The sequence below is a fragment of the Nerophis lumbriciformis genome, linkage group LG16, assembly GCF_033978685.3.
Source record: "Nerophis lumbriciformis linkage group LG16, RoL_Nlum_v2.1, whole genome shotgun sequence".
Classification (NCBI taxonomy): domain Eukaryota; kingdom Metazoa; phylum Chordata; class Actinopteri; order Syngnathiformes; family Syngnathidae; genus Nerophis; species Nerophis lumbriciformis.
Window position 1 is genome coordinate 19985716 of NC_084563.2, and position 23252 is coordinate 20008967.

General features: G+C 39.9%; 1 long non-coding RNA gene across 1 annotated transcript in view; it reads right to left on the bottom strand.

Moving 5' to 3' along the window:
• Positions 1 to 23252, bottom strand: part of LOC133617377 (uncharacterized) — a 203270-nt gene that overhangs the window by 98617 nt on the left and 81401 nt on the right. The gene's annotated exons all lie outside the window — the stretch shown is intronic.

Sequence of the window (23252 nt, forward strand, 5' to 3'; positions counted from 1 at the left end):
TGTATATATCGGTATCGGTTAATATCAGAATCGGTAATTAAGAGTTGGACAATATCGGAATATCGGATATTGGCAAAAAAGCCATTATCGGACATCTCTAATTTTGAATATGACCAATGTATGATCCTGTAACTACTTGGTATCGTATTGATACCCAAATTTGTGGTGTCATCTAAAACTAATGTAAAGTATCAAACAACAGAAGAATAAGTGATTGTCACATTTTAACAGAAGTGTAGATAGAACATGTTAAAAGAGAAAGTAAGCAGATATTAACAGTAAATGAACAAGTAGATTAATAATTAATTTCCTACCACTTGTCCTTAATAATGTTGACAAAATAATAGAATGATAAATGACACAATATGTTACTGCATATGTCAGCAGACTAAATTAGGAGCCTTTGTTTGCTTACTTACTACTAAAAGACAAGTTGTCTTGTATGTTTACTATTTTATTTAAGGACAAACTTGCAATAAGAAACATATTTTTAATGTACCCTAAGATTTTTTGTTGAAATAAAAACAAAAATGCAATTTTTTGTGGTGCCCTTTATTTAGAAAAGTATCGAAAAGTACCGAAAAGTATCAAAATATTGGCATCGGGACAACACTAATTATATGTAGCATCCAATGCCACGCATTTAATACATCATGTGATTTACAAGTGAAGTGAAGTGAATTATATTTATATAGCGCTTTTTACTAGTGACTCAAAGCACTTTTACATAGTGAAACCCAATATCCAAGTTACATTTAAGCCAGTGTGGGTGGCACTGGGAGCAGGTGGGTAAAGTGTCTTGCCCAAGGACACAACGACAGTGACTAGGATGGCGTAAGCGGGGATCGAACCTGGAACCCTCAAGTTGCTGGCACGGCCACTCTACCAACCGAGCTATACAAGAATACCAGCAACGTCTCAATTTAATATGGTAAGCTTTATAATTTTTTTTTATAGTGTTTACTTTGAAACATGTTTTGTTTCTGTAAACTACTTTTAAAGTATTCAGACTCGAAATCAAATCGAATCTGAGGACAAAAAATGTGCATCTTGATCCGAGGCCAAAAATGTTGATCAGGACATCCCTAGTTGTTGTTGTTATTATATTAATACAGTACAACATTAATGGTGTAACATATTTGCTGTGTGTCCATAAAGTGACTTTGTTTAGCATAATTTGCCCAACACACTGCAAAAACTGAAATCTAAGTAAGATTAAATATCTCAAATAAGGGTGATATTTGCTTATTTTCTGTCTGATAAGATAATTCTTCTCACTAAGCAGAGTGTTTTACTTGTTTTAAGGGTTTTGGTCCTAAATGATCTCAGTAAGATATTACAGCTTGTTGCTGAGATTTGATGACCTATATTGAGTAAAACATGCTTGAAACTAGAATATCAACTGTTGCAAAGCTGTGTCATCAACACTCACAAGTATAAAACTACTTTTTTAAAGTAATAATTTCTTACTTCAAGCATGGAAAAAAAAAAAATGACATCATTATGTCAAGATAATGGCACTAGCATTTACTTAGTTTAAGAATATTTGTCAACATATTGAGCAAAAAGGTCTCTTTTTTTTCTACTAAGAAAAGTGCACTTGTTATTAGTGAGAACATACTTATTTTAAGGTATTTTTGGGTTCATTGAGGTTAACTAATTAGGGCCCGCAATGTCCCTTTGGGACAGAGGACCCTATTGTATTTTGTGTGTTTTATTATTATTATTCCGCCGCCTCTTTGAGCTGTAATTTGACCATCTTGACATGCTTCAAAACTCACCATATTTGACACACATCAGGACTGGCGAAAATTGCCATCTAATAAAAAAACAAAAAAACAAAAAAAAAAAACTCAAAATTGCGCTCTAGCGCCCCCTAGGAAAAACTTTTACTTTACTTTTTTAAAGTAATAATTTCTTCAAGCATGAAAAACAAATAATTTACTTAATTTAAGAATATTTTTCAACATATTGAGCAAAAAGGTCTTTTTTTTCTACCAAGAAAAGTGCACTTGTTATTAGTGAGAATATACTTATTTTAAAGCATTTTTGGGTTCATTGAGATTAGCTAATTTGACTTGTTTTAGAAAGTCTTGACAAGCCGAATTTTCTTTTTCTATTGGCAGATAATTTTGCTTAGTTCAAATAACCTACCCCTAATTTATTTTTTATTTTTTCTCTTGTTTTTGCACACTGGTGCAAAAACAAGCACACTGGTGGGTTTTCTCGCACCGACAGGTAAGGATTATCAAAGAGGGGCGCTCACATCCTTCAGTATTTCCTGAGCGAGCCCCTCGCTGGGTACAAGTTGGGACTCCTGTGCCATGGAACAATTGGAAAGGGAAAAATGACGTTTTACCCGAGGCCATTCCAGTCTTTACTTGCTTACATTATCAGCAGAAAGGAGGTCCAGGGGTCTGTCATGTCAAGGTTCGGCCACCATCCCCCCGCCCCCCGACCCTCCTCCAGTCTCTCCACTCGCCGACCTCAGCACTTCGCCAAGACAAAAGGCCTTACGAGCCGCTCATATCTACAAAGACAATGCAGAGGTGGCACTTTCCTCCGGTGCCTCCTTCCTTCTTTTAAAAGGAGATAACATAAAAGACAAATCAGCCAGCGGGCGAAGCTCGTTTGCTGGTGCTGAGGAAGTCCTCTGCTGAAAATAAGCAAGAAAGTGCTTCCTTCGGTAGAAAAAGAGACCATCCCATTGTCTTATTTTCCCCGGTGCCATCAAGGGTGACATTAAAAGTAAAAAAAAAAACAAAGGATTATTGATTCAGTTGCGGCTCATGTGGCAAAGACGAGCCAAAGGCCATCATAAACACTTCAACAGTCACAAATTAAAGCTACTACCACTTTTTTAAGAGCCACTTTTAAACAGATAAACACTGGTCTTGATGGGCTCTAATCAAGATGTTGGACTGATTCCTGCCTGATTGGAACAACACTGTAGAAACCGGTAACTTAATCAACATGATTGGAACCGGCTGGTGTTACACTTAAGTTGTACTTAAAGACTACCGTGGTCGAGAAGAATGTGTTTTTTTTAACCAGTGTCCAATCTAGGAATGCGCACACAATGACTATGTTTCTATGCGCTAAATTAGTCTGATTTCTCAGAAATACCTATGAAGGTTCTCCTTCATCCAGGTCGTTGTCATCTCAGGGCATTCAATCGTTCGTAACTGGACCGCTTGGTTTGTCTTGGAAGACGTTTTGACCTTCATCCGAGTAGGGTTCATCAGTTTGTGCTCATAGACTTAGATTGGTCAGATCAAGTCTTGATCTGACCAATCTAAGTCTGTTGAAGCTGCTCATCAGAGTAGGCTTCATCATTTCGTGCTCATAGTCTTACAAACCCTGTTTCCATATGAGTTGGGAAATTGTGTTAGATGTAAATATAAACGGAATACGATGATTTGCAAATCCTTTTCAACCCATATTCAATTGAATGCACTACAAAGACAACATATTTGATGTTCAAACTCATAAACTTTATTTTTTTTTGCAAATAATAATTAACTTAGAATTTCATGGCTGCAACACGTGCCAAAGTAGTTGGGAAAGAGCATGTTCACCAGTGTTACATCACCTTTTCTTTTAACAACACTCAATAAACGATTGGGAACCGAGGAAACTAATTGTTGAAGCTTTGAAAGTGGAATTCTTTCCCATTCTTGTTTTATGTAGAGTTTCAGTCGTTCAACAGTCCGGGGTCTCCGCTCTCGTATTTTACGCTTCATAATGCGCCACACATTTTCGATGGGAGACAGGTCTGGACTGCAGGCGAGCCAGGAAAGTACCCGCACTCTTACTATGAAGCCACGTTGATGTAACACGTGGCTTGGAATTGTCTTGCTGAAATAAGCAGGGGCGTCCATGAAAAAGACGGCGCTTAGGTGGCAGCATATGTTGTTCCAAAACCTATATGTACCTTTCAGCATTAATGGTGCCTTCACAGATGTGTAAGTTACCCATGCCTTGGGCACTAATGCACCCCCATACCATCACAGATGCTGGCTTTTCAACTTTGCGTCGATAACAGTCTGGATGGTTCGCTTCCCCTTTGGTCCGGATGACACGATGTCGAATATTTCCAAAAACAATTTGAAATGTGGACTCGTCAGACCACAGAACGGCGTTTCTGGATGTTGTTGATAAATGGCTTTCGCTTTGCATAGTAGAGTCTTAACTTGCACTTACAGATGTAGCGACAAACTGTATTTAGAGACAGTGGTTTTCTGAAGTGGTCCTGAGCCCATGTGGTGATATCCTTTAGAGATTGATGTCGGTTTTTGATACAGTGCCGTCTGAGGAATCGAAGGTCACGGTCATTCAATGTTGGTTTCCGGCCATGCCGCTTACGTGGAGTGATTTCTCCAGATTCTCTGAACCTTTTGATGATATTATGGACCGTAGATTTTGAAATCCCTAAATTTCTTGCAATTGCACTTTGAGAAACGTTGTTCTTTAACTGTTTGACTATTTGCTCACGCAGTTGTGGACAAAGGGGTGTACCTCGCTACATCCTTTCTTGTGAAAGACTGAGCATTTTTTAGGAAGCTGTTTTTATACCCAATCATGGCACCCACCTGTTCCCAATTAGCCTGCACACCTGTGGGATGTTCCAAATAAGTGTTTGATGAGCATTCCTCAACTTTATCAGTATTTATTGCCACCTTTCCCAACTTCTTTGTCACGTGTTGCTGGCATCAAATTCTAAAGTTAATGATTATTTGCAAAAAAAAAAAAAAGTTTATGAGTTTGAACATCAAATATGTTGTCTTTGTAGCATATTCAACTGAATATGGGTTGAAAATTATTTGCAAATCATTGTATTCTGTTTATATTTACATCTAACACAATTTCCCAACTCATATGGAAACGGGTTTTGTAGATTGGTCAGATCAAGTCTTGATCTGACCAATCTTAGTCTAATGAAGCCGCTCATCCGAGTAGGCTTCATCAATTTGTGCTAATAGACTTAGATCGGTAAGATCAAGTCTTTATCTGGCAAAACGTCTTTCAAGACAAACCAAGAAGTCCAGTTGTGATTTCTCCAATAATTTGGCTCAAAAGAAGCCTTCTACAGCCCATGAAAACACCTTAATCTGATCGTCTTTAAAAAAAATCGGATTAGGTTGGATTACGCGCTTGAAAACTAGATCTCGTGACCGCCGCAGGGGACCCTTCATATTGCTCATGCGCCAGTCTCAACGCGCGGGATAAAGCGCGGGTCCCGTTCAATAAAAACAATTGGAATGAAAAAAAAGACTGTTTACTTGCTTCACAAAGGAAAAGAATGTAACATTTTGAAGTGTGTCGATGGGAGGAAAAAAAAAAAAAGTATTTAGTTTAGCCAAGGAAATGAGACTATCGAATAAAAACGAGTGAGATGGAAGAGAAGCAGGTATGTTAACGGCACAGAAGAAAGCGTGCACAAACCTCTTCACCATCTACGGTCAGTAATATCATCAAAAGGTTCAGAGAATCTGTAGAAATCACTGCACGTAAGCGATTATATTACTGACCTTCGATCCCTCAGGTGGTACGGCATCAAAAAGCGACATCAGTGTGTAAAGGATATCACCACATGGGCTCAGGGACACTTCAATAAACCACTGTCAGTAACTACAGTTTGTCGCTACATCTGTATTTGCAATTTAAAACTCTACTATGCAAAGCGAATTTATCAACAACACCCAGAAACGCCGCCGGCTTCACTAGGCCCGAGCTCATCTAAGATGGACTGATGCAAAGTGGACAAGTGTTCTGTGGTCTGACGAGTCCACATTTCAAATAGTTTTTGTAAACTGTGGACGTCGTGTCCTCCAGACCAAAGAGGAAAAGAACCATTCGAATTGTTCTAGGCGCAAAGTTGAAAAGCCAGCATCTGTGATGGTATGGGGGTGTATTAGTGCCCAAGGCATGGGTAACTTACACATCTGTGAAGGCACCATTAATGCTGAAAGGTACATACAGTTTTTGGAGCAACATATGTTGCCATCCAAGCAACGTTATCATGGACGCCCCTGCTTATTTCAGCAAGACAATGCCAAGCCACGTGCTACAACAACATGGCTTCATAGTAAAAGAGTCCGGGTAGTAGACTGGCCTGCATGTAGTACAGACCTGTCTCCCATTGAAAATGTGTGGCGCATTATGAAGCTTAAAATACCACAACGGAGACCCCCGGACTGTTGAACAACTTAAGCTGTACATCAAGCAAGAATGGGAAAGTATTCCACCTGAAAAGCTTAAAAAATTGCTCTCCTTAGTTCACAAACGTGTACTGATGTCACAACGTGGTTTTCGCAGCTTACTGCGGGGTTCGTTCTTCCAAAATGTAGACGGACCATTCCGGACAAAGCGTGCAGGTAAGAACATGATTTAATCCTCAAAAATCAAAGTAGTACAACAAAACGGAACACAAGGCGAAGGCACAACGTGCTGATCGCACTTGGAGCTAAAGCCAATACTTAGCATAGAGCAGTGGTTCTCAACCTTTTTTCAGTGATGTACCTCCTGTGAATTGTTTTTTAATTCAAGTACCCCCTAATCAGAGCAAAGCATTTTTGGTTGAAAAAAAGAGATAAAGAAGTAAAATACAGCACTATGTCATCAGTTTCTGATTTATTAAATTGTATAACAGTGCAAAATATTGCTCATTTGTAGTGGTCTTTCTTGAACTATTTGGAAAAAAAGAGGCTTTTATTTATATTTATAAAGGATTTTTGAATTGTTGCTATTTTTACAATATTTAAAAAAAATCTCACGTACCCCTTGGCATACCTTCAAATACCCCCATGTGAGAACCACTGGCATAGACTATGGCAAGGAAAACTTACTAGATGTGGCATGAAAAAACAAATCTTAAGTGAACCAGGCATGAAGCGAACAATGACGCCAGGCCGATTGACCGGCAAAGGCAGGCTTAAATAATGCCTCTGATTAGTGCTCGGGCAGCAGGTGAGCGGGTGAACACTAATCAGAGGCAGGCGGAAATAATAAGTAACCATGGTAACTAAAACAAACAAGGGTGCACAAAAAACAGGAACTATGGAGTCCAAAACTAACAGAACATAACAAAAACATGATCCGGACCACGGATCATGACAACTGTGTGTTGTTAAAAGGAAAGGCCATGTAACACAGTGGCAAAGATGCACCTGTGCCAACTTTTTGCAATGTGTTGCTGCCATTAAATTCTAAGTTAATAATTTTTTTCCAAAAAAATTACGTTTTCTCAGTTCGAACATGAAATATCTTACTTACTTATCTTAATACGATTTACACAACGTGCCAAATTCACTGGTTTTGGGTTTTGTATTTACCGGTATTGGGAATTAGCGTCTCGTAGGTTGTATTTTGTTTATTCATTTTAAAAATCATTAAAAGCTGTTAACACAAAATTAGAGTTTTCTATCTCACTCCACCCAAAATATTAAAATGCTTTTGATATAGTTTAGTCTTTCCAGTGGCCATGTTGCAACATACTGTGGACAGCACTGCAAAGGAAGTCTGTTTATGTCCTTTGGGGTCACTCTCAATCTCATTCTGGACGTTAGCACACCATCTGTGGCGCAGATGATTTGGACTCATGTGGAACAAATAGTGTTCCCATGTGAGGGCCACACATGTAGGTCATTGTCCAGATCACTAAACAATATTGCAGCAAGGGAGTTAAGGAAAAGTCGTACTTTTGTGACGATGTTTCTCAAAGAATGGCTAAAACAGCCATATATGAAACTTCTTAATGAGATCACCCTCATAATAAACATTCAAAAACTGACCTAATTGCTTAAACACAAAATGACAATAGCAGCTTTAAGGAAGGTTTGCATTTTCTAAATGACACAGAACAGAAAGTGATTAGACATAAATGATTTGAACACTCCTTTGTCGTTACAAACCCTGGTGCTCCTGTGATGGGACACAAGTAGGGGATTTTATTTGTGATGTTTCGTTGCCATGCATGTTTTAGAGTGTTTTTATTGTTGTGGATTTTAGTTGCATGTTTTTATTGTTATGGAATTTGATTGTAATTTTAGTTGCATGTTTTTACACTTTGTGGATTTTGATTGTATTTTTAATTGCATGTTTTTACGGGAAGCGCGACGGAGGGAAGTGGAAGCGACCGGGGGGGACGCCCGCAGGCTGGGAAGGAATCCAGGACTACACAGCGGACCCCACAAGCTACCGGAGTGAACCCCAAGAAGCCCACAACACGCAGGGGCAGAGGAAACTCTGCCTCTGAAGTAAGTGTCGTGGATTGTGCATATGTGGGGGTGATCAAACTGCCTTTGGCTGTGGGCTTGCGGGCTCGTGCGTTGTACGCTGGCTGTGTGGTCCTGTGGACAGGAGTGATCGGGGGCCAGAGACCTGCGGTGACTCCCGGGAGCGACCAAGAGGCGGAGCGAGATGGGACGGGTACGGCCACGTAGGTCCCGCGAGTGACCGGCAACTCACGAGGAGAGTGGGTGTACACAATACCTCAACGCAGAACTACAGCAAGGGCAGGGGAAACCCTGCCTTGCGTGTAAGTGTGACGTCAGCCCGGAGAGTGTCTCCTACTTTTAGAAGATTTTATCCCCGTGGCCTGCCTCCGTTTTAATTGTGTGTGCAGGAGGACGCCGTGGAAGTGGGCGGAGCCAGGACGCTGACCCACTACGCCTGTCGCGGCTGTACCCTCACCATAATATTGTTTACCAATTGGTATTTTTAGTGTTTTTTACTTGACTGTTTTTAATTTGTATTGTAATAAATTGTAAATCAGCATCATTATATTTCCTTATTTTGGGACTGTTGCTCTCACTGCACTGGGTTCTTAATATTTATATTAGTTTTTATCAAAATTGTATTAGATTTTAAAATTTCCACCACTCGGGTCTATCACACTCCAATATATTAAAATCCAGATATACTAGAGGAATAAAAATATAGGTAGGCTTCGTCTGCTGTGATCAGTGTAAAGAGTGAAAGTGAAAACATGCATTTAGTAGTCTAGTGAACAAAGAATTTGGACAATAAATATTTGAAGGTACATGCTTTTTATATATAATATATATATATATATATATATATATATATATATATATATATATATATATATATATATATATATATAACCCAAAACCAGTGAACTGCAAAGATAAGATATTTAATGTTCGAACTAAGAAACATATTTTTTGGCAAATAGTCATAACTTAGAATTTAATGGCAGCAATACATTGCAAAAAAGTTGGCACAGGGGCATTTTTACCACTGTGTTACATGGCCTTTCCTTTTAACAACAAACACATAACAACAATAAACGTTTGGGAACTGAGGAGACACATTTTTGAAGCTTTTCAGGTGGAATTCTTTCCCATTCTTGCTTGATGTACAGCTTAAGTTGTTCAACAGTCCGGGGTCTCCGTTGTGGTATTTTAGGCTTCATAATGCGCCACACATTTTCAATGGGAGACAGGTCTGGACTACAGGCAGGCCAGTCTAGTACCCGCACTCTTTTACTATGAAGCCACGCTGTTGTAACACGTGGCTTGGCATTGTCTTGCTGAAATAAGCAGGGGCGTCCATGATAATGTTGCTTGGATGGCAACATATGTTGCTCCGAAAACCTGTATGTACCTTTCAGCATTAATGGTGCCTTCATAGATGTGTACCCATGCCTTGGGCACTAATACACCCCCATACCATCATAGATGCGGGCTTTTAAACTTTGTGCCTTTAACAATCCGGATGGTTCTTTTCCACTTTGGTCCGGAGGACACAACGTCCACAGTTTCCAAAAACGATTTGAAAAGTGGACTCGTCAGACCACAGAACAATTTTCCACTTTGCATCAGTCCATTTTAGATGAGCTCGGGCCCAGCGAAGCCGGCAGCGTTTCTGGGTGTTGTTGATAAATGGCTTTCGCTTTGCATAGTAGAGTTTTAACTTGCATTTACAGATGTAGTGACCAACTGTAGTTACTGACAGTGGTTTTCTGAAGTGTTCCTGAGCCCATGTGGTGACATCCTTTACACACTGATGTCACTTTTTGATGCACTACCGCCTGAGGTAATATCATCGCTTACGTGCAGTGATTTGTCCAGATTCCCTGAACCTTTTGATGATAATACAGACCGTAGATGGTGAAATCCCTAAATTCCTTGCAATAGCTGGTTGAGAAATGTTGTTCTTAAACTGTTAGACAATTTGCTCACGCATTTGTTGACAAAGTGGTGACCCTCGCCCCATCCTTGTTTGTGAATGACTGAGCATTTCATGGAAGCTGCTTTTATACTTAATCATGGCACCCACCTGTTCCCAATTAGACAAAGAACACGTTTAAGACATTGAAGGGAGATTTTAGTACGCACACAAACAGAATATATACTGGGCAAAGCACATATCCCTGAGGGACTCCACAAGGGGACTCCAAGAGGTTATTTCACTACGGGACATTTTTTTTGGAATATGCTGCAGTGTAAGGCCATCTTGGAAAAACATCACATTTCCACTTTGCATCAGTCCGTCTTATATGAGCTCGGGCCCAGCGAAGAGATTCTGGGTGTTGTTGATGAATGGCTTTGGCTTTGCATAGTAGAGTTTTAACTTGCACTTACAGATGTAGTGACCAACTGTAGCTACTGATAGTGGTTTTCTGAAGTGTTCCTGAGCCCATGTGGTGATATCCTTTACACACTGATGTCGCTATTTGATGCAGAACTGCCTGAGGGATCGAAGATCTGTAATATCGCTTACGTGCAGTGATTTCTCCAGATTCTCTGAACCTTTTGATAATATTACGGACCGTAGATGGTGAAATCCCTAAATTCCTTGCAATAGCTGGTTGAGAAATGTTGTTCTTAAACTGTTGGACAATTTGTTTGTTTGTGAATGACTGAGCATTTCATGGAAGCTGCTTTTAAATCCAATCATGGCACCCACCTGCTCCCAATTAGACAAAAGAACACGTTTAAGACATTGAAGGGAGATTTTAGTACGCACACAAACGGGCCCAGCGAAGCGATTATGGGTGTTGTTGATAAATAGCTTTGGCTTTGCATAGTAGAGTTTTAACTTACACTTACAGATGTAGCGACCAAGGCCATGTTGGGAAAAACATATTTTGAGTTTTTAGCTGTCAAATTCAGAATAATTCCTCTCCCTTGATCAATATTTTTAGCAGCAACTCTGGCCTATTCCTACTTATCTAAAAATCCACGTCCCCCCCCTCCATGAACAATCGTCCAATCTATTCCGTTTCAGATCACACTTGATGCACCCCCCGTTCTGAGCCGGAGATGTTTATGAAGTGTTCAAACGCCACTGCGCTCAGGAAGCAATTGTCTCGTAGGCTGTGAAAATCAATTAGCTCGCTCGCTCGTGACGACGTTCGCAGTCTGAAGCCAAAAAAAAAAAAAGCAGAGAAACGAGCGAGTGCGTCCTCGTTTAATCGAGTCAATTTGCACTTGGGAGTCGATTTGGGCACTAAAATAAAAACCCTCGCTGACGAGCCATCACTTGTTTTGATGGATCGTCTTTTCCTTTACGTTACCCGCGCCGCTCATGCGTGGAATGTTCTTTTTAAGACGGGGGAAACATTGCAAATGGGCAAAGTGGGCAGTGATTAATTAAACCCGAAACACAACCACTCATGTGTGCCGCCTCATGTTTGTAATCACTTCCAACCGAATGGTGGTGACATGGACTCACTATTCATTCCTGACAGCAACATGATCCTTCATTTTATGCATAAACTCATCAGGAAACTCTCTAAAAAAAACAACGTACATGATGTATTGACTTTATGATTTTGTTTAATGGATAATGAGCACCAAACATGAGGAAAAATCTATCAACTCCCACATCTTTTTGTTCCAGTTTCGAGGCGCTGAGAGGCTCGTTTTTAAAGTTTTAGGGTTATCATGATGCTTTGACGGAAAACAAACTCCTTCTCATTACAGACGTGATGTTGCATAAGGAGGATAGTCTTGCAAAAAAGCAGGCTTTGCTACACATCTCAAAACTACACTGCAAAAACTGAAATCTAAGTAAGATTAAATATGTCAAATAAGGGTGATATTTGCTAATTTTCTGTCTGATAAGATAATTCTTCTCACTAAGCAGATTTTATGTTAGAGTGTTTTACTTGTTTTAAGGGTTTTGCTCCTAAATGATCTCAGTAAGATATTACAGCTTGTTGCTGAGATTTGATGACCTATATTGAGTAAAACATGCTTGAAACTAGAATATCAACTGTTGCAAAGCTGTGTCATCAACACTCACAAGTATAAAACTACTTTTTTAAAGTAAGAATTTCTTATTTCAAGCATGAAAAAAAAAATCATGATTTTGACATAATTGCGTCACATAATTAAAACAGATGACAGCCAAATGGACTTTGCGGTTTTGTTTTCAATGAAACAATAGAAAACACGTACTCATATAGTAGTACAGTTGGTACAGTAAACTAGTTAATATTTAAACATTTAACATTAACAATTTTGAACAGAAATAGTTCATGCACATTCAGATAAATTCCTCAAAATTCCAATTAAAATTTTTTGGGCCGGGCTGTATATATGCGCATGGAAGAGCATGCACTTGGCGTGATGATGTCATGTTATCGATGGAAAAAATGCATTTTTAGACCATATGATTTGCCTGAGCGGCTAGGAGACCCCGAGAGTAACAAGCGGTTGCCTAGTTGCCTTTCCATTAAGAACAATAAATTAGTTTTTAGTATAAGTTTGCTCGTTTCAAGAAATGTAATGTCGAGCTCATATAATTATGCATTTACTTAATTTAAGAATGTTTTTCAACATATTGAGCAAAAAGGTCTTTTTTTTTTCCAAGAAAAGTGCACTTGTTATTAGTGAGAATATACTTATTTTAAGGTATTTTTGGGTTAATTGAAGTTAGCTAATTTTAATTGTTTTGGAAAGTCTTGACAAGCCAAATGTTCTTGTTCTATTGGCAGATAATTTTGTTTAGTTCAAATAAAATACCCCTCATTTTTGTATTTTTTTCCCCCTTGTTTTTGAACACTGACTTTTTGCAGTGCACTTCCAAGACACCAGGGCTGTTCAACTACATCATGAGGAGAGCCGCAGTTTCAAGAGCCCAAGGCCTCAGGGGCCTGATGTCGAAATGTGGATGTTTCGTTAGAAAGTGCCGGTGCAGGTTGTATTCCTTTGAGACTGCGTTTACTTAATTGCAAGGTGAACACATCGGCTTTCACGCGGCATTGTCAACAAATTCATTGTTCTGCCTTATCAATTCCAGCGCGTGCAGGTAGTTAACAGTATGGAGAAACAGAAGCGCCAGACGTTTTGTTGAGGATTGATGTTCTGTTCTTTTGAATCATTTTTCTTCCTCGGTTTTATTTCTGTACACTTTTTCCTTCATTTAGGTTCGTAAAACTGAAAATATAAACATAAAATAAACATTACATAAATATAGCGTCCATTGTGTATTATACATAGATAATGTCCATTGTAGTGTTGTCCCGATACCAATATTTAGGTAACGGTACCTAAATGTATTTCGATACTTTTCGGTAATTTTGAATACTTTTCTAAATAAAGGGGACCAAATTATTGACTTCATTTTAACAAAAGATCTTAGGGTCCATTAAACATGTTTCTTATTGCAAGTTTGTCCTTAAATAAAATAGTGAGCATACAAGATAACTTGTATTTTAGTAGTAAGTAAACAAACAAAAGCTCCTAATTTAGTCTGCTGACATATGCAGTAACATATTGTGTCATTTATCTACCTATTATTTTGTCAACATTATTAAGGACAAGCGGTAGAAAATGAATTATTAATCTACTTGTTAATTTACTGTTAGTATCTATCTGCTTACTTTCTCTTTTAACATGTTCTATCTACACTTCTGTTAAAATGTAATAACCACTTATACTTCTGTTGTTTGATACTTTACATTAGTTTTGGATGATACCACAAATTTGGGTATCAATCCGATACCAAGTCGTTACAGGATCATACATTGGTCATATTCAAAGTCCTCATGTGTCCAGGGACATATTTCCTGACTTTAAAAACATAATACGGTACATTTAAAAAAAACGAAAGAAGATGTGATCCAAAAAAAATATTGACGTAATCATAGTAGTATCGACTAGATACGTGCCTGTACTTGATACCATTACAGTGGATGTCAGGTGTAGATCTACCAATGGCGTTTGTTTACATTTTGATGCTGGTGAGCTACGGTGTGTAGTGAAGCATGTTTAGCTATTCCTTGTCCTGCAGGGATGATACTACGTAAACATACAGCAGGGAAGGGATTCTTATGGCGAGAGGAAGGTGGTTTAACCCTTTCGCAATGCAGTCTGCTGAAAATTATTGAAAGCGCCACTCGACATAGCAACGGACGCTGTGGTCAAAGTTGCCACGAAACACATTTTAAGATATTCAACACTCTACTGTCGTCTGGCGGCTAAAGTGGGTCGTTCACTAATTTGTCACGTTTCGTGTATCAGGTAAACCTCGCCGTATGAACCCCCTTCCTACTGTACCGAGTGTGTGTCGTTGAGTTTAGGGTGGGATGGGGGGCCCTCTTGTAAATACCAAGAGGGGCGGTATAGCTCGGTTGGTAGAGTGGCCTTGCCAGCAACTTGAGGGTTCCAGGTTCGATCCCCGGTTCCGCCATCCTAGTCACTGCCGTTGTGTCCTTGGGCAAGACACTTTACCCACCTGCTCCCAGTGCCACCCACACTGGTTTAAATGTAACTTAGATATTGGGTTTCACTATGTAAAGCGCTTTGAGTCATTAGAGAAAAGCGCTATATAAATGTACTTCACTTCACTTATTGTTCATTCAAGTGAACAAATCAGAGACTGTAGTTACAATGTCGAAGTATTTACGAGAAAAACATCTGTTCCTCTCTATTAGGGCGGCGCATTTTATTGTTTGACAGTTCCAAGACTTTTAAGAAAAAAAAAATCAATAGTAGTTCACTATTGATGTTGGTGTCTATTTTAAGGAGAAGAACGAGCAACGTTTGACTTCCTTAATTACAGCTTCTCTCCACATAAAAGATGGCCCACTTCCTGCACGGACTCAACCGCGTTATTCCTTTGGGCGCCAGGCTGAGTAATATCAAACTGCAGAAATTGAGCGTGTCGTCAAACTTTTTCCAAACACCGACGATCTTGAATGTGACTTGTGCACGTCTTGAGAGAACAGCGTCTGAGCTTCGACAATTCTCGGACAAAGCTTGTGGCTTGATGAAGAGGTCTCACTCCATTTAAATTCAGGAAACAAACAAAGTAAGACTCCTCATGGTTATGTCAAAAAAAAACAAAAACAAAAAAAAAAACGCTCAATTTAGCAGAGTACGTCATATCGTCTAATTCCTACGGCTGCTTGTTTCCCCAGCCAAGGTCGCCATGGCAACTGCAAAATGAGACATTTTCAATGAGGTGCACAAGATGTCATGCAAGGCCAACGTGTCTCTTTGTTCTTGGCAGAGCTAATTCATTTGGTTGATGTTCCACAACTACAGCAGTGGGAGAAAAAAACATACAGTGACAGTCATAAAGTCATGGCGTTCTGCCGTGTTGCACCTTATGGAGGCTACACTGTGACGTGAATACACTCCAATCCAAACAGAAACTGCTGTCAGAGTCTTATGAAAATACTAGAGATGTCCGATATTATCGGCCGATAAATGCTTTAAAATGTCATATCGGAAATTATCGGTATCGGTTTCAAAATTATCGGTATCGGTTCCAAAAAGTAAAATTGATGACGTTTTAAAACGCCGCTGTGTACACGGACGTAGAGAGAAGTACAGAGCGCCAATGAACCTTAAAGGCACTGTCTTTGCGTGCCGGCCCAGTCACATAATATCTACGGCATTTCACACATACAAGTGAATGCCATGCATACTTGGTCAACAGCCATACAGGTCACACTGAGGGTGGCCGTATAAACAACTTTAACACTGTTACAAATATGCGCCACACTGTGAACCCACACCAAACAAGAATGACATTAACATCCGCACCGTAACACAACATAAACACAACAGAAAAATACCCAGAACCCCTTGCAGCACTAACTCTTCCGGGACGCTACAATATACACCTCCCGCTACAACCCCCCCCCCCCCCCCCCTGCCCCCCCAACCCCCGCCCACCTCAACCCCAAATTCCAAGCTGCTGTTTTGAGGCATGTTAAAAAAAATAATGCACTTTGTGACTTCAATAATAAATATGGCAGTGCCATGTTGGCATTTTTTTCCATAACTTGAGTTGATTTATTTTGGAGCATCACAACAAAATTAGGCATAATAATGTGTTAATTCCACGACTGTATATATCGGTATCAGTTGATGTCAGAATCGGTAATTAAGAGTTGGACAATATCGGAATATCGGCAAAAAAGCCATTATCGAACATCTCTAGAAAATACTGTTACAAACCCCGTTTCCATATGAGTTGGTAAATTGTGTTAGATGTAAATATAAACAGAATACAATGATTTGCAAATCCATTTCAACCCATATTCAATTGAATGCACTACAAAGACAAGATATTTGATGTTCAAACTCATAAACTTTATTTTTTTTTGCAAATAATTAACTTAGAATTTCATGGCTGCAACACGTGCCAAAGTAGTTGGGAAAGGGCATGTTCACCACTGTGTTACATGGCCTTTCCTTTTAACAACACTCAGTAAACGTTTGGGAACTAAGGAGACACATTTTTGAAGCTTCTCAGGTGGAATTCTTTCCCATTCTTGCTTGATGTACAGCTTAAGTTGTTCAACAGTCCGGGGTCTCCGTTGTGGTATTTTAGGCTTCATAATACGCCACACATTTTCAATGGGAGACAGGTCTGGACTACAGGCAGACCAGTCAAGGACCCGCACTCTTTTACTATGAAGCCACGTTGATGTAACACGTGGCTTGGCATTGTCTTGCTGAAATAAGCAGGGGCGTCCATGGTAACGTTGCTTGGATGGCAACATATGTTGCTCCAAAACCTGTATGTACCTTTCAGTATTAATGGTGCCTTCACAGATGTGTAAGTTACCCATGCCTTGGGCACTAATACACCCACATACCATCACAGATGCTGGCTTTTTAACTTTGCGCCTATAACAATCCGGATGGTTCTTTTCCTCTTTGGTCCGGAGGGCACGACGTCCACAGTATCCAAAAACAATTTGAAATGTGGACTCGTCAGACCACAGAACACTTTTCCACTTTGTATCAGTCCATCTTAGATGAGCTCAGGCCCAGCGAAGCCGACGGCGTTTCTGGGTGTTGTTGATAAACGGTTTTCGCCTTGCATAGGAGAGTTTTAACTTGCACTTACAGATGTAGCGACCAACTGTAGTTACTGACAGTCGGTTTCTGAAGTGTTCCTGAGCCCATGTGGTGATATCCTTTACACACTGATGTCGCTTGTTGATGCAGTACAGCCTGAGGGATCGAAGGTCACGGGTTTAGCTGCTTACGTGCAGTGATTTCTCTAGATTCTCTGAACCCTTTGATGATATTACGGACGGTAGATGGTGAAATCCCTAAATTCCTTGCAATAGCTGGTTGAGGAAGGTTTTTCTTAAACTGTTCAACAATTTGCTCACGCATTTGTTGACAAAGTGGTGACCCTCACCCCATCCTTGTTTGTGAATGACTGAGCATTTCATGGAATCTACTTTTATACTCAATCATGGCACCCACCTGTTCCCAATTAGCCTGCACACCTGTGGGATGTTCCAAATAAGTGTTTGATGAGCATTCCTCAACTTTATCAGTATTTATTGCCACCTTTCCCAACTTCTTTGTCACGTGTTGCTGGCATCAAATTCTAAAGTTAATGATTATTTGCACAAAAAAAAAAAAGTTTATCAGTTTGAACATCAAATATGTTGTCTTTGTAGCATATTCAACTGAATATGGGTTGAAAATGATTTGAAAATCATTGTATTCCGTTTATATTTACATCTAACACAATTTCCCAACTCATATGGAAACAGGGTTTGTACATTGAGTGGAGTTCTCATTCATGGTAAGAAAAAAAAATGCCATCATTTTACAATATTATGCATTATTTTCTAATTTTGTGCGAATAAAGCCATAATATGACCAACATGTGTAATTTTATGTGAATAATGTCAATTAACATATTTTCCGCACTTGCAATCATTTTTCCCCCTCAAAACTCGACAGTGCGCCTTATAACCCGGTGCGCCTAATGTAAGGAATAATTCTGGTTTTGCTTGCCGACCTCAAAGTTATTTTATTTGGTACATTGTGTAATGATAAGTGTGACCAGTAGATGGCAGTCACACATAAGAGATATGTGTAGGCTGCACTATGATGGCAATACGACTCAAGTAAACAACACCAACATTTTATATGTTCCATTGAAAATATAGAACATTACACACGGCGCTCAAAAATCCATCAAAATGTTTTAGTACGACTTTGGTAAGCTATGAAGCCCCACCGCTTGATGTGCTTCACATAGGAGTATTATGGTGTGTGTATAAGGTAAGACATTATCTGGTGTTTTGTTTCGCAATATTATGCAAAAGTAACTTTTCTTACCTTCTGGTACCTGCTGATCTTTATTTGGGATCTGCATAAATCCTAAAAAAAATAGCGCGCGTACGCCTTTGTAGACGCTGTAGTCAATAAGCTTTTTTTTTTTTCCTCTATCTTATTGTTATGTGACATTCATCCTCCACTGTTGCCATTTCTAATATAAAGTAGTGTAAAGTTCTTACTTATATCTGTCAGTAAACTTGCCATGAAAGCGCTAAAACATACCGGTGTAGTGAGTTTACATTATTCACCCAAGGAACTTTAGTTATTAGAGAGTTCCGGTTGGTTGTTCATCGGCAGTCCACCTTATAATCCAGTGCGCCCTATGGTCCGGAAAATACGGTACATTAGCAGAGGTCAGGTTACCAACGCAGAGAAGAACGTAGAAACTTTGCCACAGACTTCATTTCCAGTGCAATGGTAAATGGAGGACAATCTAACAATCAATTCTAAAGGGGAAAGTGAAAGAACGACTGGATGCGCCAACTTTGCTGTTAATTTATTAGGTCTTGTATTTCAGCTTGATGGCTATAACGCCGAACAATAAGCCCCTCATTGTTTGGTCCAAATGTGACCTTTAAAACAAACGGGCGCTGAATGACTGACTTCATCATCATCTCCCTGACAAAAGTGAGGCTTGTGTATAAAAAGCGGTAAGAGCGTTTATTCAACCTTCTGGAAAAATAGATGAATCTCCTTTCGGGAGGTGATCAATAAGTAACAATGTTGGGCCAGAATAAAGGAGAAAGCAATTTCATGTCGTCACTGCTCCTTGGCTGAATGACATGGAGAGGATGGGGGATGGACACAACAATTCCAGTGCACACTTTCGATCATTTTGAGCTTTCAGGCTGCGATAATTCAATATAATGCAGTGAGACAATGGAGACTGACAGCTGAGGTGTGGGAGATGAAAGAAGAAACATTCCGGCTTCATCAAGGCCTGACTGAAATTTAAAAAAAAAAAAAAAGTCTCGTAAAAGAATAATAGATTGTCAAAAACACTAAAAAAGTCTTGCAGGGTGGAACTTCCAGAGTTTGAGTAACATTTCTGTCATCTTTAAAGTGTTAAAGCAGCACTAGGTAACTTTTCAAGTTTGATCAAGTGAAGTGAATTATATTTATATAGCGCTTTTTTCTAGTGACTCAAAGCGCTTTCACATAGTGAAACCCAATATCTAAGTTACATTTAAACCAGTGTGGGTGGCACTGGGAGCCATACTTATGGCGTCACATTAGTGCCAAAAATCCAAGCGCATAAAAACTGTTATTGCGCGCTGATTCTCTACTTTGTGCGCATGCGCGACACCCTTTTGTGCGCGCGTGGTGCCTTTTTTTGAGCATTTTTCATATGACCAATCATTCTCCAGCGTAGCAACGTTGTAGCCATCTTACCTCGGACAGCTAGCCTCAATCATTACATTGATGTCAATGGTACATGTACTAATTAAATTACTATAACTTGCTCGATTTTCGACCAATTTACAAACGGTTTGCCTTGTTACAAATCTTATTACATGTAGATATGACATAGGATGCTGTACCTGTTGAAATTACCTCTTTCGCTTAAAAAAAAAAATGACTTAATTGTGCAACATAGTTGTGTAGGGTCAGTGTTAGTTCTCTGATTATTTTAAACTGTTTCAGAATACATTATTAAAAGGCTATTTTTAACATTTTAAAAACAAAATTCAAAGATTATTTCATGAATTTTATGGCTGAATCAAAATAAATTCCATAAATTAGAAAACAAATGTTCAAGAAGAAGTGAAAATATAAAATAATGTTATGGTTGGATGTTATTGCTGGTGGACCAGTTCTGGCTGAAAGATGTGATTATGGTGTTTGTTGTCTTATTATTTATTTGGGTCACATTTTGTATTACCCTGTATTGTGTTTATGTGGTATGAAATAACCTTCATCAGCGCGCGACATTTTTTTATCCACTTCCTCCGCCGTAAATCTTGATACATATTGATGATGACCCGCCCTGCTATACTTCTGATTGGCTCTGAGCATTTTTCGCCTGACCAATCAGAAAGAAGGGGCCGTCTAAGCATACCCGCCCCCAAAGTGCCAAAACGAAACATGACAGCGCACAGACCGAGACGGCGCGCGCGCAGAAATGCATCCCGCGCGCGCAAAAAGGCACCACGCGCGCGCAAAAAGGCACCACGCGCGCACAAAAGGGTGTCGCGTGCGCGCACGAAGTGGAGAATCAGCGCGCGATAACAGTTTTTATGCGCTCGGATTTTTGGCACTAATGTGACGCCATACATACTTGCCAACCCTCCCGAATTTTCTGGGAGACTGCCGAATTTCAGTGCCTCTCCCGAAAATCTCCCGGGACAACCATTCTCCCGAATTTCCCCCGATTTCCACCCGTACAACAATTTTGGGGGCTTGCCTTAAAGGCACGGCCTTTAGCGTCCTCTCTCACCTGAAAAGGAGACTATTATATATGTTTCCGTTATCCATAGGTTTATCTATAACCCATAAAGTAGGCAGGCACGGAGCTATTTCTCAGCGTGTGTTTATTCCAGCCGGCACGTTAATACACTGACACACAACATCCGGATTCCCATCATGCATTGCTTCAAAACTACGGCAAGTTGTAATGTCCAAAATTTCCAGCCGGACAAACAATATTGGGGGGAACATCATCACCAGACCTATGTAAGCGTCAATATATACCTTGATGTTGCAGAAAAAAAGACCATATATTTTTTTAACCGAATTCCGAACTCTAAATGGGGAAGTAATCCGCCATTTTCTCACTTTCATCGGTGTGTTGTCGGAGGGTGTAACAACACGAACAGGGACGGATTCAAGTTGCACCAGTGGCCCAAAGATGCGAAAGTGGCAAGAAATTGGATGAAATTTGTTCAAAATACGAGGGTGTGGGGAAAGCCGACGAAATGTCGTTTGTTCCGCACACTTTACCGACGAAAGCTATGCTACGACAGAGATGGCAAGAATGTGTGGATATCCTGCGACACTCAAAGTAGATGCATTTCCAACGATAAAGTCAAAGAAATCTGCCGCCAGACCCCCATTGAATCTGCCGGAGTGTGTGAGCTATTCGGGGACAACGGACCTCGGTAGCACGGCAAGCAATGGCGGCAGTTTGTTCCCGCAGACGAGCGAGCTAAACCCCCTGGATGTCTTGGCTCACACCGTCCCTTATGCCACTGAAGATGATCAAGAGAAGAATATCGACCCTAGCTTCCCTGGCCTGCTGACATCAACTCCAAAACTGGACGGATCAGCTTTCAGGAAAAGAGAGCGGATGAGGGTATGTCTACAGAATATATTAATTGATGAAAACTTTATTCATTACTCGCGGTTTTACGTAAATTATTATACATAAACTGTGTTTACCAATAATTTAGCTTAAAAACATTAATTTTTTTCAATCATTCGAGTACATTCGGGTAGTCTTGTGTAATGCAGTATTTTGTGTCTATTTAGGCATGGTTAACCTGAGTGCTGAAATCGTGGAACAATATATGTTCTTAGCGCGCCTGAAATAAAGTTAAAGTTAAAGTTAAAGTACCAATGATTGTCACACACACACTAGGTGTGGCGAAATTGGGCTGTTTGCACTCTCAAAGTGCATGTTGTTGCTAAATGTATTTCATATGCTGTAAACCTAGTTCATAGTTGTTAGTAATTATCTTATCAGACAGTGTTAAGCCGCTAAAATCCGAGTCTGAATCCGAGCTAATGTCGCTATACCTTGCTGTTCTATCCGCCATGTTTGTTTGTACTGGCATCACTGTGTGACGTCACAGGAAAATAGACGGGTGTATATAACGATGGTTAAAATCAGGCACTTTGAAGCTTTTTTTAGGGATATTGCGTGATGGGTAAAATTTTGAAAAAACTTTGAAAAATAAAATAAGCCACTGGGAACTGATTTTTAATGGTTTTAACCCTTCTGAAATTGTGATAATGTTCCCCTTTAAAGGCACTGCCTTTAGCGTCCTCTCACCTGTAAAGGAGACTATTATATATGTCTCCGTTATCCATAGGTTAATCTATAACCCATAACACGGTGGCCGAATGGATATAGTCACTCATGAACGGTCAGAGAAGCACAAGGCGGCGGCAACGCAGTATTATGGGCCACCTTGCTAAATGGAGACCCGAGGGTGTAACTTATGCCGAGACAAAGATGGCTATGCTGATAGCTGCAAGAAACATCCCGTTCTCATTTGTGGATGTTTTCAACGAATCCTTGAAGGATATGTTCCCGGATTCAGAGATCGCTCGCCAGTACTCAAATAGTGAAAGGTAAGTGTTTTTGTTTTTTTTAAGTAAGCAGCAAGTACAGTACAGTTAGTAGAACAACTGTGTTTTCATTACAGTGTACTGTACTATATATATATATATATATATATATATATATATACATATATATAAGAAATACTTGAATTTCAGTGAATTCTAGCTATAAATATACTCATCCCCCCTTAACCCCGCCCCTCGGCCCCGCCGACCCCCAAATCTCCCGAATTCGGAGGTCTCAAGGTTGGCAAGTATGCTGGGAGCAGGTGGGTAAAGTGTCTTGCCCAAAGACACAACGGCAGTGACTAGGATGGCGGAAGCGGGGATCAAACCTGGAACCCTCAAGTTGCTGGAACGGCCGCTCCACCAACCGAGCTATACCGC